At 48.1% G+C, this 11,215-nt stretch overlaps 1 long non-coding RNA gene across 1 annotated transcript; it reads right to left on the reverse strand.

The window, feature by feature from the left end:
• Positions 1-940: 940 nt before the first annotated feature.
• Positions 941-6,556, reverse strand: LOC139040192 (uncharacterized). Its single transcript, XR_011494216.1, has 3 exons — positions 6,419-6,556; positions 2,147-2,229; positions 941-1,220 (listed from the first exon to the last, which is right to left on the reverse strand). It is a non-coding gene; the product is annotated as an uncharacterized lncRNA (long non-coding RNA).
• Between the last annotated feature and the right edge of the window lie 4,659 nt (positions 6,557-11,215).

Here is an 11,215-nt window from a genome sequence, read left to right on the forward strand (position 1 = left end):
CTAAGCACTGACTGTCTGATGAGCATGGTCTCCCAGGGCCACTCTGTCTTTGGTGCAGTGGTGCCGAATGGAGGGAGGGAGGGTGAACTGCCTCCTGGCTTGGTGGAGCTGACCTCATTGCCGGGCAGGGCCATCACGCCTCCTACCAAACCTGCACACCCTCAGCGATGGAAATGCAGGTCGGGGGACCACTCTTTAATTAGGGACTTTTCAGGCTTCATGCTCGGGTTTCTTCGGGACTTGGTCCCTTCTCTGTCTGTTCATGTTCTCCTTTCGCTTTCTGTGATTCCTTTCTTCTGAACGCTGATTCAAGATGCTATGTTAATTAGCTTTACTGTAGTAATCATTTCCCTATGTATACACGAATCAAATCATTATGTTGTACACGTTAAATGGATACTATTTTTATTTTTAATAAATGGCCTTAGAAATCCAGGTGGAAAAATAGCCCATCTTAACATCTTACTTCATCCCATATGGGCTCTCCAAGGCTGCCGTGGGTCCAGAGTGTGTTTTATCTCCCATCTTTTCAAGCTCCACTCAGATGGTGCCAGCAAGGCCTCCTCCACTGCCTAGTTCCCGGGGTAGTGCTGACAGGTGGGGAACGCTTCTTCAGCTCAGCCCAAGCTAATGTGGGCTGTACACGAGTATTGCCACTGTGGACTTGACAGTCTGCTCATTGTGTTGTTCCTTGGAGTCTGGGCTCCTTCCTGTTTGCCTAACTCTCCAGCTCCCAAGTCACACTGAGACCTCATCTGCATTGGCTGGGACCTTGGCCCTCTCTTTCACTGGACTTTCTCCCTAGAGCCAGCCTGATTTTGAGCAGTCTTTATCTTTACCCACTCCTGGTCCTGCCTACTGGCTTTGTGGCTGTGAAAAACCAGACTATTGTTCACCAAATATTTATTACCTTCCTCCCCCCACTGAGGGTGATGCATACCTCTCAGCTTCTGGATTTGAGGCTTGGCTGTGTGATTTCTTTGGCCAAAGGGATATTGGCGGGCATGACGTAAGTAGAGGTCTTGATGCACTTGCATGGTCTGACTTGGCTCTGGAGCTCATGTGATAACCATGAGAAAAACATGCACTGAGTAGCCAGTGCCCTTTCAGCTTGGGCCTGAGCATACAGGGTAGACCTGAACCCAGCCTGTAGCCTGGAACCAAGGCCAGCCAGCTTGCACCCTGACAGAGTCATCTGAGGCGCCACTGGTATGCAGAACCTGTGTGCATGAGAACAAATGTTTGTAGTTGTCAGACACTGAGTTTTGAGGTGGCTTGTTACACAGCATTATTGATAGCTGACTGATACACTGGCCTAGGATGCTAATATTAAACAGTCCCACAGGCCACACGTATATTAAGAGCAGCCTTATGGACTGCTTTTCCCAGCCCCCATCCCAATTCCATTCCTCTCCACCAACACATGTGGCTGGTGGCCCAGCCTGCCACATGCCTAATGCCACCAGATGCATATAAGTCAGGCAACATACTCAGTGACCAAAAAAGATCCCAGCAGCACAACTGCCAGAAGGAATCAAACATTCTGCAACACAAGTATGAGCACAAGGATGTAAAACAAAGTACATCTAAGTGAGAGTGCAGGCAGGAACCCTCAGAGAGGAGACACTGGAAAGAGGCTTTGGTCGAAAAGCCTCGAAGGCTGCTTATGTAATATTCTCATGCCTTTTGTAGGCATAGGTATAATTATTTCATTATGTTTTCCTGTGAAGTGTGAAAACTCTCTTTACCAATCCTCTTAAATTAGTTAAATATAATATTCAGCGAGACAGGAGACAGAGCACTGTTAATTGAAAGTGGAGAGGTGTTTATAGGTTGAGACAGTGCAGCCAACTGTGACTAAAATTAATGTTTGGGGGTTCCTGCAGCTGCCTGATACCCTCCAGTTTATTCTATATTTGCAATAGCAGCTCCTGGCGCACAGAGAGTCTCGCTCAATGTACAATTCCAGCGTGCCTCGGAGAAGATTTCCTTGAATTGGGTCAAAGAAGATGTGATTTTAATTACATTCTATTTGTAAGTTTTTGCCTGAAGAAATGTTATAAACAATGGGAAAATTCTAAAAAATTCATCTCACTCTGGATAGGTCGTTGGTAAAATCGTCACTGAGCCTGTCACTGAGTCTTACCTTAGAGTCTGTCAAGGTTGGGGTTGCCCCATCACCTACACCAGACCATGGCTGGACCCTTCGGGATTGCGGTAACACGGAAGCTGCAGGGTATTAAAAGACAAAGAGTGGTCAGAGGGTTGAATTCTCCCTCTGTTCTTTATCAAATGCAGTACCAAGTTATTTTCTGCACCTCTTCTGCTTGAAAGTGGGTTCTTCAACGGTGTCGCCAGTCCTAGATTTGATTATTTCTTTGCTTGATGGGACAGATGTCACTAGAGGAACCCAGGACCTGTAGTGGGACCTGTCTGACCAAGTGCAACCGGCCGACCACACCAAAAGAGTGAGCCGACGTGTTTTGATCCCTCTCTTTACTTCCCTCAGGGTGGAAACTGTGGGGCCACGCTGCCATCCGATCACAGCTTTCTTCACTTATTTGAAACACCTAAGGTATGTTTGTAACTATTCTCTTACAGAACAGTCTGAAATGTCTGGTTTAAACAAAAAATAACTTTTAACAGGAAATGGAGAGAAGACTGAGTTTTCTTCCCTTTGTTAGATGTGCAGCCTACATTTAAGAAGGAAAACAGAGATGCGGGTATAGCTTGGTTAGGAGCAATAGGTAATAATCATAGTTGTTGATACTATTTATCTCCCGTAAGGAAGAAAATTGTTACACAGCGGTGTCCTTGGGTCCTAAGCCCACTTGGGATATTTTCCCAGATGACACCATCTCTCCAGCTTTTCACAGCCCACGGTTTTCTGTTGGATCCAGACTGCTGGTCTTCATGTGGGTCACTGAAGCCCTGAACTTCAGGACTTCTCTTTGGCCAAACACCTATTTTTGAAGATTTTCTGCATCTTAAGGTTCACGGATCCACTCTCAGCTGCATTTAATTCATGGAGGAACTTGACTCTTCATAAAGGGGTGTCTCCTTGCAGAAGTCTGCTTTAATCACCTGAACTAAGATAACCCCCACCCTGTCAACTTTGATCACCTTGTCCTATTTTCTTTTATTAATTTTATAGCTATATACACTTACGGTCTTTATTAATTAATTAATTTGTTTGTTTTAGCTTCACTGGAATGTAGACTCCATGAGGTCAAGGTCCTTTCTGTGTTATCCACTGCTGTCTCCCTGGTACCTGGAAGGGGGTTGGCATATAGTAGGTATCCAATAAAACTTTGTCGAGATAAAGAACGAACAGCTGAGTGAACTTGGGTTCCTCTCATTTAGACCATTGTCATGTTACCTTCTCTGCAAATAGAGATTTCATTTTCTTTTGTCTATGCCAAACTTCTCTGTTTCCTTCAACTTCCCATGGTCTACAACTCTTCACTTTGGTTGTACTTTTCTGGAAGTCCCAATTTTGTCAATGCTCTATACTAGAATGTGCACCAGCATACGTATTTCGGGACTGGCCTGATGAAGATAATAGCTGAGCGATTCTGATTGGGAAGATGAGATAAGAGAGATGAATTTCAATAGGAAAAAAATGGGGGCAAACAGAGAAATTCTAGAAAGGCCTTGAAATAAATGCCAATGCAGGAGGGTTTTACCTAGTAGTTTCTTTGGGCAGCCGTTGGTGGGAGAATCATGCTAAGATGGCCAGCTCTGGGAGGGTGACCAAAAGGAAGTGAAGGCTCGACTGTCACAGAGTCCACCAAGAGACGCCACTCTTTACAATTAATTTAAAAGCAGATTTCTTATTTATAGAGATTAAAGTGTAGAGATTCTTTTCTATCCATTAGCCAGTCTCAAAGCCTTGTTAAAAGTTTTCCCTCAATTCCCAAACTAGTTTCTGTTGATTCAAGGGTCTTTGGTGGTGGAGCCTATCCAACTCTCCTTTGGAAAATCCACTTGACGTGAGTGAATGAACCAGGTTGGATTTCCCTTGGAGAAACCAGGAAGGTATAGTCTCATAACACTGCAGTCTATGTGGACATAGCTTTTCCTCTGTTGATTTCTCTCTCCATCCTGGAGAATCCAGATGACCTGGTAGGGAAGTGAGGCTCCTTCACTGACCCGGGAGGCCCAGGCGGTGCCTTGCAGTTGGGGGGGTTGGCTGGCTGTGCTCCGGCTCTCAGCAGAGCAGCCATTTGTAAAGATCTGTTTCACATTTTGGCCAACACTTCCCCAATTTCTCCCTTGAGTTCTTTCAAAACACTTGGGTGGATGACATCCAGGCCTGCTATTTATCTCTATCTAGTTGGTGCATTTCTTCAGATTAGATCTAGTGCCTCAGATGCATGTGGCCCAAGAGATGGTGAGGCTGGAAATGTCTCTCACCCCTTCCTTGTTCCTCCCATGCAATTTCAAGTGTTCTTGGAGGTCATCAATGAGAGAAAGCTTGCAACAACAAGATTAAGAATTTCCCTGCCATCTACTTCTTGTCCTGTGTATTCAGAGAATGCCCTGAGATCTTTGAAAGGCCTCCCCACACTATCTTTTGAGCTGCTTAATGCTGAAATGGGATCTTGGCTGTTGCCCTGATGTGAAAGAAGGTGCCCTTTCCTCTCCAAAATCTCATCTCCGGCTCCACAGGTACATTGGTGGTGGTGGTGGTGGTGGCGGTGGTAGTAGTGGGGGGTTCCAAAATCCTTTTAAAATCATGTCTAAGATCCAAGATGCTAGGCCTTATTCCTGATATATTGCTCCTAAATCCTACCTCCATTTGGACCTAGACATGGGATCAATGTGGAGTGTTCAAAAGGCTCTTAGACGAAGGGGTAACTGAAATCACAAACAGACATGGAGGGTGGGAATTTGAGATTATTAGCAAAGGGACAAACCAGGGGAATGATCAATTTCTTTACATTTAAGTTCTTCGAATTTCATCATTATCTCCTAGGATGACTATTACAGCGATTACCCTGGTCAAAGGGGGTTGAGAGTACTACCTAGGCTTTAACATGCCGCATGCCAAGCACTTTTATATGTGTCTGTGTGGGAGTGCTAAGCCCTTGAAACCAGCCCTGCAGATCCCACTGCAGTGTAAGTGGCCCGCGCAATCTGTGCCCGGCCTTCATCTCCAGTTTCATCCTCACTCACTTCACCCTCTCACCCTTCATTCGCCACAAGGTGCATCTACACTCAAGTTCCCTGAAGGTGCCACACCCACTGAGGTCTCCTGTGCATACAGGCCACTTCCTCTCCCCAAGACCTTCTCCTGCAGGCTCAGCCCTGCCCAGTTCCTGAGCCAATGTGACCAGGCAACGGGTCCCATTTGGGGACAGGCCACTAGATGGACTCTTGCTAGGAGCCAAGGGCCTCTGTGTGCCCAGGATCATGGCCTCTGTCTACCTCTCTTCCCTGTTCGCACAGTTGGGGTTGTGCCTCTCTTTCCCTCCTGGCTCTCTGTCTTGTCTGTCGCCCTCATACCTTCCTGGACAGAGCCATCCCCCTTAAGACTTCAGCCCTGACCCTAGGCCTATTCCAAAACTACTGTCTGGAGTTCTCTTGAGAATGACTTGACCACCCCAAACCACATCCCCTCCGCCTTACTGACTTTGGGAATCTCCTTAGGCCTGGCCTCACCACGCCTGCGCAAGCAGCCACAGATACCTGTCATGCCTGGGCCGAGCTCTGCTGCCTGGAAGCAGCCCTGCTGCCCCAGACTTGGTCTTTGGGGAAGCAGGGGGAGACGAGGGAAGCTGTTGCAAGGATGGGTGTGGGAGTCAGGACGATCTGAGTTCAAGACCCACTGTATTATCTACTATCTCGGTGACCTTGGGAAAGCTCTCTGAGCCTTAATTTTCTTGCATGGAGAATGGGAAGAACATCTGTGCAAGCTTGTAGGTTAGAAGTGAGCATTGAGGATTAAAGGATCAAAGGACCTGGGACAGTGTCCAGCACTGAGTAAGAGGTCAAAACAGGGAGATGATGATGATGATGATGATGCTGATGCTGATGCTGATGTCCCATGAGCCAGGATCCCTCTGCCCTCGCTCCCGCCAGGATCAGCCTCTTAGCCGTGTCAGTTTGCCCGTTTCTCTATCTCTCTGATGCTCATCTACTTTTCCCTGGATCAGTACTCCTGACTCAGAACATGCCTTGTGACCCCACTGGCCCCAGGTGCATCTTAGCCTGTGATCCCTCACCAGACCCCGCCCCTTGGACAAGGCCCGCAGGTCCACCACTGGCTCAGGCCAGTGGCATTTTGCACACAGAGCTGCTGTTATCCAGCCACAGCACCAACACATTTGTATCTCCCTGTACATCCAATGCTGCTTCTCAGGCATTGCAACTGGGACGATTCAAGGTCAGAACAAACACATAAAATCAATTTTACCTTGGGAACGAGCTCCTGTACAGAGCAGCTGTCTGATATTCATCTCCTGCGCCCTGGCTCAGCTGCCGGCGGTGCTTGAGGAAGGCTGCTCCCACGATCTTTGCAGAGGAACACATCAGCAAACAAACCAAACCACCGGAGTGTGAGTGTGTGTGTGCGCGTGCAGGGCATGTTTTTTTTCTGTCTTTTGCTGTCTGCTTCCTTCCGTGTTTTCCTTTTGCTTCTCTCTTCTCTCCTCTGATTTTCTAACAGAGTCTATCTCTCTCTGTTTTTCCTTTCTTATTCCTGTTTTTCTCTGCCTCTCCCCTTGTGTTTCTCTCTCCACTTTCTCTCCTCTCCCCAGCCCTCTCTCTCTTCTCTTTCATCACCTCTCTCCTCCTTCATTCTTTCTCTCCTCCCTTCTTCTCCGTCTCTTTCTGTTTTTCTCTTACTCGTTCCTCCTCCTCGTTGTCTCCTGTCTCTGTCATTGTCTGTCTCCACATGACAGGAGTGGCTTCTCATTTTAGACCATTCTAATGAGGTCTTCTCGTCCCGCAAAATGCGGGAGCCTCTGGATTTCCTCTGACCACGACTGGGGCTTAACCGGGCTGCTATCCACTGAGCAACCCAGCCTGAGGAACCCCTGGTCGTGTGTGAGGTGACCCCAAGGATTGAGGAGGCTGGCTTGGCCCTGGGAAGAGGGACGGGCAGGACCACAGGGCGTTGGTTGTGCCTGGGGCTTAGCGCACAGTGGGCCTGTGTGTGACTCCTGCATCCTTCCAGTCCCACCCTAGGCAACTCACGACCTACATGAGCATCAGCCCTCCCTGCCTGTGAAATGGAGCTGACAACAGTCCCTGTCTCAGGGTATTTTAAAAATGAAAATTCCACTCATCACAAGGGAAAAAAACATTGTAATTACATATGGTGACAGATGTTAACTAGACTTATTGTGGTGCTCATTTGCACGAAAGTTTCCCAGAACAGTGCATGACAACTAGTAGGTGGTCAACAAATATTTGTTGGATGAATGGATCAATTAACTAATGATGAGGGCTGGTCCCTGGCCGAGTGCCTAAGTTCACACCCTCTGCTTCGGCTGCCCAGGGTTTTGCCGGTTCGAATCCTGGGCGCGGACATGGCACCACTCAAAAAGCCGTGCTGAGGTGGCGTTCCACACAGCACAACCAGAGGCACTCACAACTAGAATATACAACTATGTACTGGGGGTGCTTTGAGGAGAAGAAGAAGAAGAAGAAGAAAAAAAAGGAGAGTGGCAATAGATGTTTGCTCAGGTGCCAATCTTTAGAAAAAAAAGAATAAAAAAAAACTAATGACGGACTTCACGTGGCACCTGGCACATGGTAAGTGCCCTATGAATCGTTAGTATCAGCTAAGGAAGATCAGTACGAGGTGCTTTGTGACCAGACTCAGCCACACTGGGCAAAGGCAGGAAAGGTTGGAGCCAGCATGCAGACCCCTGCCTGCTTCGTGGTCCTGTCAACCCCATGTTTCCGCTGCTTGATCTTGATTTTGCACCAGCTTCACTGCAGCCTGTGTCCATCAGGAGAGAAGCTGACACAGGAGACCAGAAATGGGCACGTTTTCTGAAACTCTCTGTTTTCCTTTTATAGTACCCTGAAAGTCAACTTGCTTCCTTTGAAAGCTTCATTGAAATGAACCTTTGCTCCAACCAAGAGGTATGATGCACAGGCTTCAAGAACAGTTGAATCTTTTAAAGGCGTCAATTCACCTCTGGCACCTCAATGTGCTGATCTGTAAAATGGGTTATCTGTTCCTACTGGCTCCCGGGAAATCTACTCAAATGGCAATGTGTGATAGTGTAATGTTTGCCCGTGGCACGTGGCCCCGATGTTGCTTTTTTCTTTTTAGTTTTAGATTTTCTGTTTCATTGGCTGGAGCTCTCTGTCTGTGTAGGGAAAGAGGGCGACCAACACAGTCAGTTAAAGCCCCATCAGAGGATGTTTTCTTAAAGACATTCATTGCCAAGTATTTCCATCAAAATTAAACATGGTTTGGAAGTCTCACAAATATATACATGTTTTAAACTGTATATATAATGTGTATATATTTACTTACACACATACACATGTATATATGTGTGTATATATTATATATAATTTTGGCCTATTTACATACCATAGGGATTTCATTTTATTTGGGAGCTAAAAGTCTCCTTTTAGAGAGAAGCTCTGTCTTTCCAAAGGCCCCCACTCTACTGGAAGTGGAGGGGCGCCATCTGAACAAGCCGGCCAGCACTTCTAAGGATGCCGGCCCACCCCGACAACAGCTCTCCAGGAGAGAAAGAGGAACAAAGAGAGAAATCAATTTCGAGTCCACGCCTGACACCAAACCGGCTTGTGTCCCAGCTGCATCCTTCTCTGAACTGGTGCTGACTGGAAGCTTCTTAGGGGTAAAACCTAGTTCCAGCCCCGCCCCTTTTCTTGAGCCGATAAAAGAAATCACAGAGGACTTCAGTTCCCCGTATGAGCACTTACCACTGTGTTATCTGGCAATGGGCCTGGGCCCTCTGATGTTAGGAGGCTGAAAGTTGACCACGCGCAAGCGGACCTGGATGAAAGGCCAGGGCGTTCCCTCCGCCTCTTGTTCAGGACACTTATTTCTTCGCATCTTCTTCATGGGTTTCCACCCCCGGAGGCTTCTGAAAAAGGCTCGTGCCGGATCCTGCCACTTGGCTCCTAATCTCAGGGGTGGGTCCCAGGTACTGGCATTGTAAGAATTTCCGGAGACAACGGTAAGGCTGAGAACCACTGCTTCAAAGAGAGCCTCAGTTCTCACACTTGCTCCAGCCCAGGCCGAACCCCAGTCCTACCTGAGCCCTAATGCTGTTCACACTCCCATCGCAGTGCCCTCTGGCTCTCTCCCTACGCCCTGTCCCTCTCTCCTTCTTCTCCATCACTTTCTCCTGCCCTTGTGTCGCTCCACCACGACCATCCGCTCCCTCCCTCTCTACTCTCAGGACTGGTTAGCTTGGACTAAACCAGCAATCCTCAGCTGTATTTTTCCTGCAACACATATGACGGGACTTTGCTTTGCGTAGCACACTCCCATGGTGGCACTCAGATTTTTGACAAAATCTCCTTCCAATTCTGTAGTTAAGGAAAGCAAAGCTCAGTAATAATATTAAATCACTGGTTTCTGACGGTACATGGGATCGGACCTGGAGGGGAGGAGCCTCTCGTCCACGCACCGTTCCTGGTACCCCATCTCCTGCCAAGCTTGCCTCCCCCACGAGAATGTTCCTCACAATGTGGGTGGGAGCACACCTATTCTGAGGGTAACTTCAATCTGCTCAAGCTCATCTATTTTTGAAAACAAAAGGGAGTAAAAAATTCACAAACGTGGATGCTTTGTTACTAGAAGCAATTTACTAGTAGCAACAATACCAGCTAGCATGTCCTGGGCACTCGCGTGTGGCAGGCCCTGTGAGGATGCCTTGGTCACTGCGTGGGCTCCCTTGGTCCCTGCAACCTCAGGAAGGCGTTCTCTTGCCCTCCGCATTGGCAGAGGAGGAAGCTAAGTTTCGGAGAAGTCAGAGTCTCACAGGGGGACCAGGGCAGAGCTGGGATCCAGACGCGCATTTTCTGACTCTAACTCCCAAACTGGGGACCACTTCACTGTTCACACTCTCACTCCGCACATCAGAATGGATGACACCAGTGTGTTGTGAAAACACAGCTGTGGCGCTCAGGGTTCTGCAGAGAAATAGAACCCATGGGAGATATACATGTGTGTATCTTCATACTTAGAGAGATAGCTATAGACCTATGTCCATTTCTTGATCTATCTATATATCTTTCTCTCTAGAGAGAGATTTGTTATAAGATGTGGGCTCACACGACTATGGAGGCTGAGAAATCCCATGGTCTTCCATCCGTAGGCTGAAGACCCAGGACTGCTGCTCAGAGGCCTGAGAGGCGGAGAGTTGACTGCTTAGATTCTGGTCCGAGTCTGCAGGCCTGGGACCCGGGAGCGCCAAGGGCTGGGAAGACTGATGTCCTAGTGCAAGCAGTCGGGGAGAGCAAATTCAACCTTCCTCTGCCTTTTTGTTCTATTCAGACCCTCAGTGGATTGGAGGATGCCCTCCCACATAGGGGAGGACCATCTGCTTTACTCAATCCACCAATTCAGATGTTCATCTCTTGCAGAAACACTCTCACAGACACACCCAGAAATAATGTTTAACCAGCCATCTGGACATCCCGTGGCCCAGTCAAGTAGACACATAATATTCACCACCACCACAGCTTACAGCGGGGTGTCTCAGACTTCAATGCGCATGGAGCCACCTGCTGAAATAGGGATTCTGAGTCAGGGAGTCTGGGTGGAGCCTGAAAGTCTGAATTTCTAACAAGCTCCCAGGTGATGCGGATGCTGCTGGTCCGCAAACCACACTTTGGGTAGCCAGGTTTAGAACAGTCTCAGATGACAAGGAGAGGAGGAAGCAGATGATGAGTCCAGGTCACTGGGAATGGTCCAGGACAAGGCAGGAGTCTTTTATAAAATGCTGAGCTCACCTCTGCCATCGTGCTTACCATTCGGCAGTGAAATTGTTTGCTTGTCCCATGCAAGGCTAGGAAAGACCCTGCTGCTCCCAAGAATCTTCAAGATTACAGTCATGGTCTGAGTGATCTCCTCTAGCTCACCCCGCACAGTCCTTGAACCTCTCCCTGCACAGCCCACAACTCTCACCTGGGCCCCATCTGGAGCCAGCCCTCCGAGGGCCCACGGGGATGGGTATCGGGGCTCTAACTCTGAATGCTCAGATCACCCTAA

Source organism: Equus asinus, chromosome 14 (assembly GCF_041296235.1).
Source record: "Equus asinus isolate D_3611 breed Donkey chromosome 14, EquAss-T2T_v2, whole genome shotgun sequence".
Taxonomy (NCBI): domain Eukaryota; kingdom Metazoa; phylum Chordata; class Mammalia; order Perissodactyla; family Equidae; genus Equus; species Equus asinus.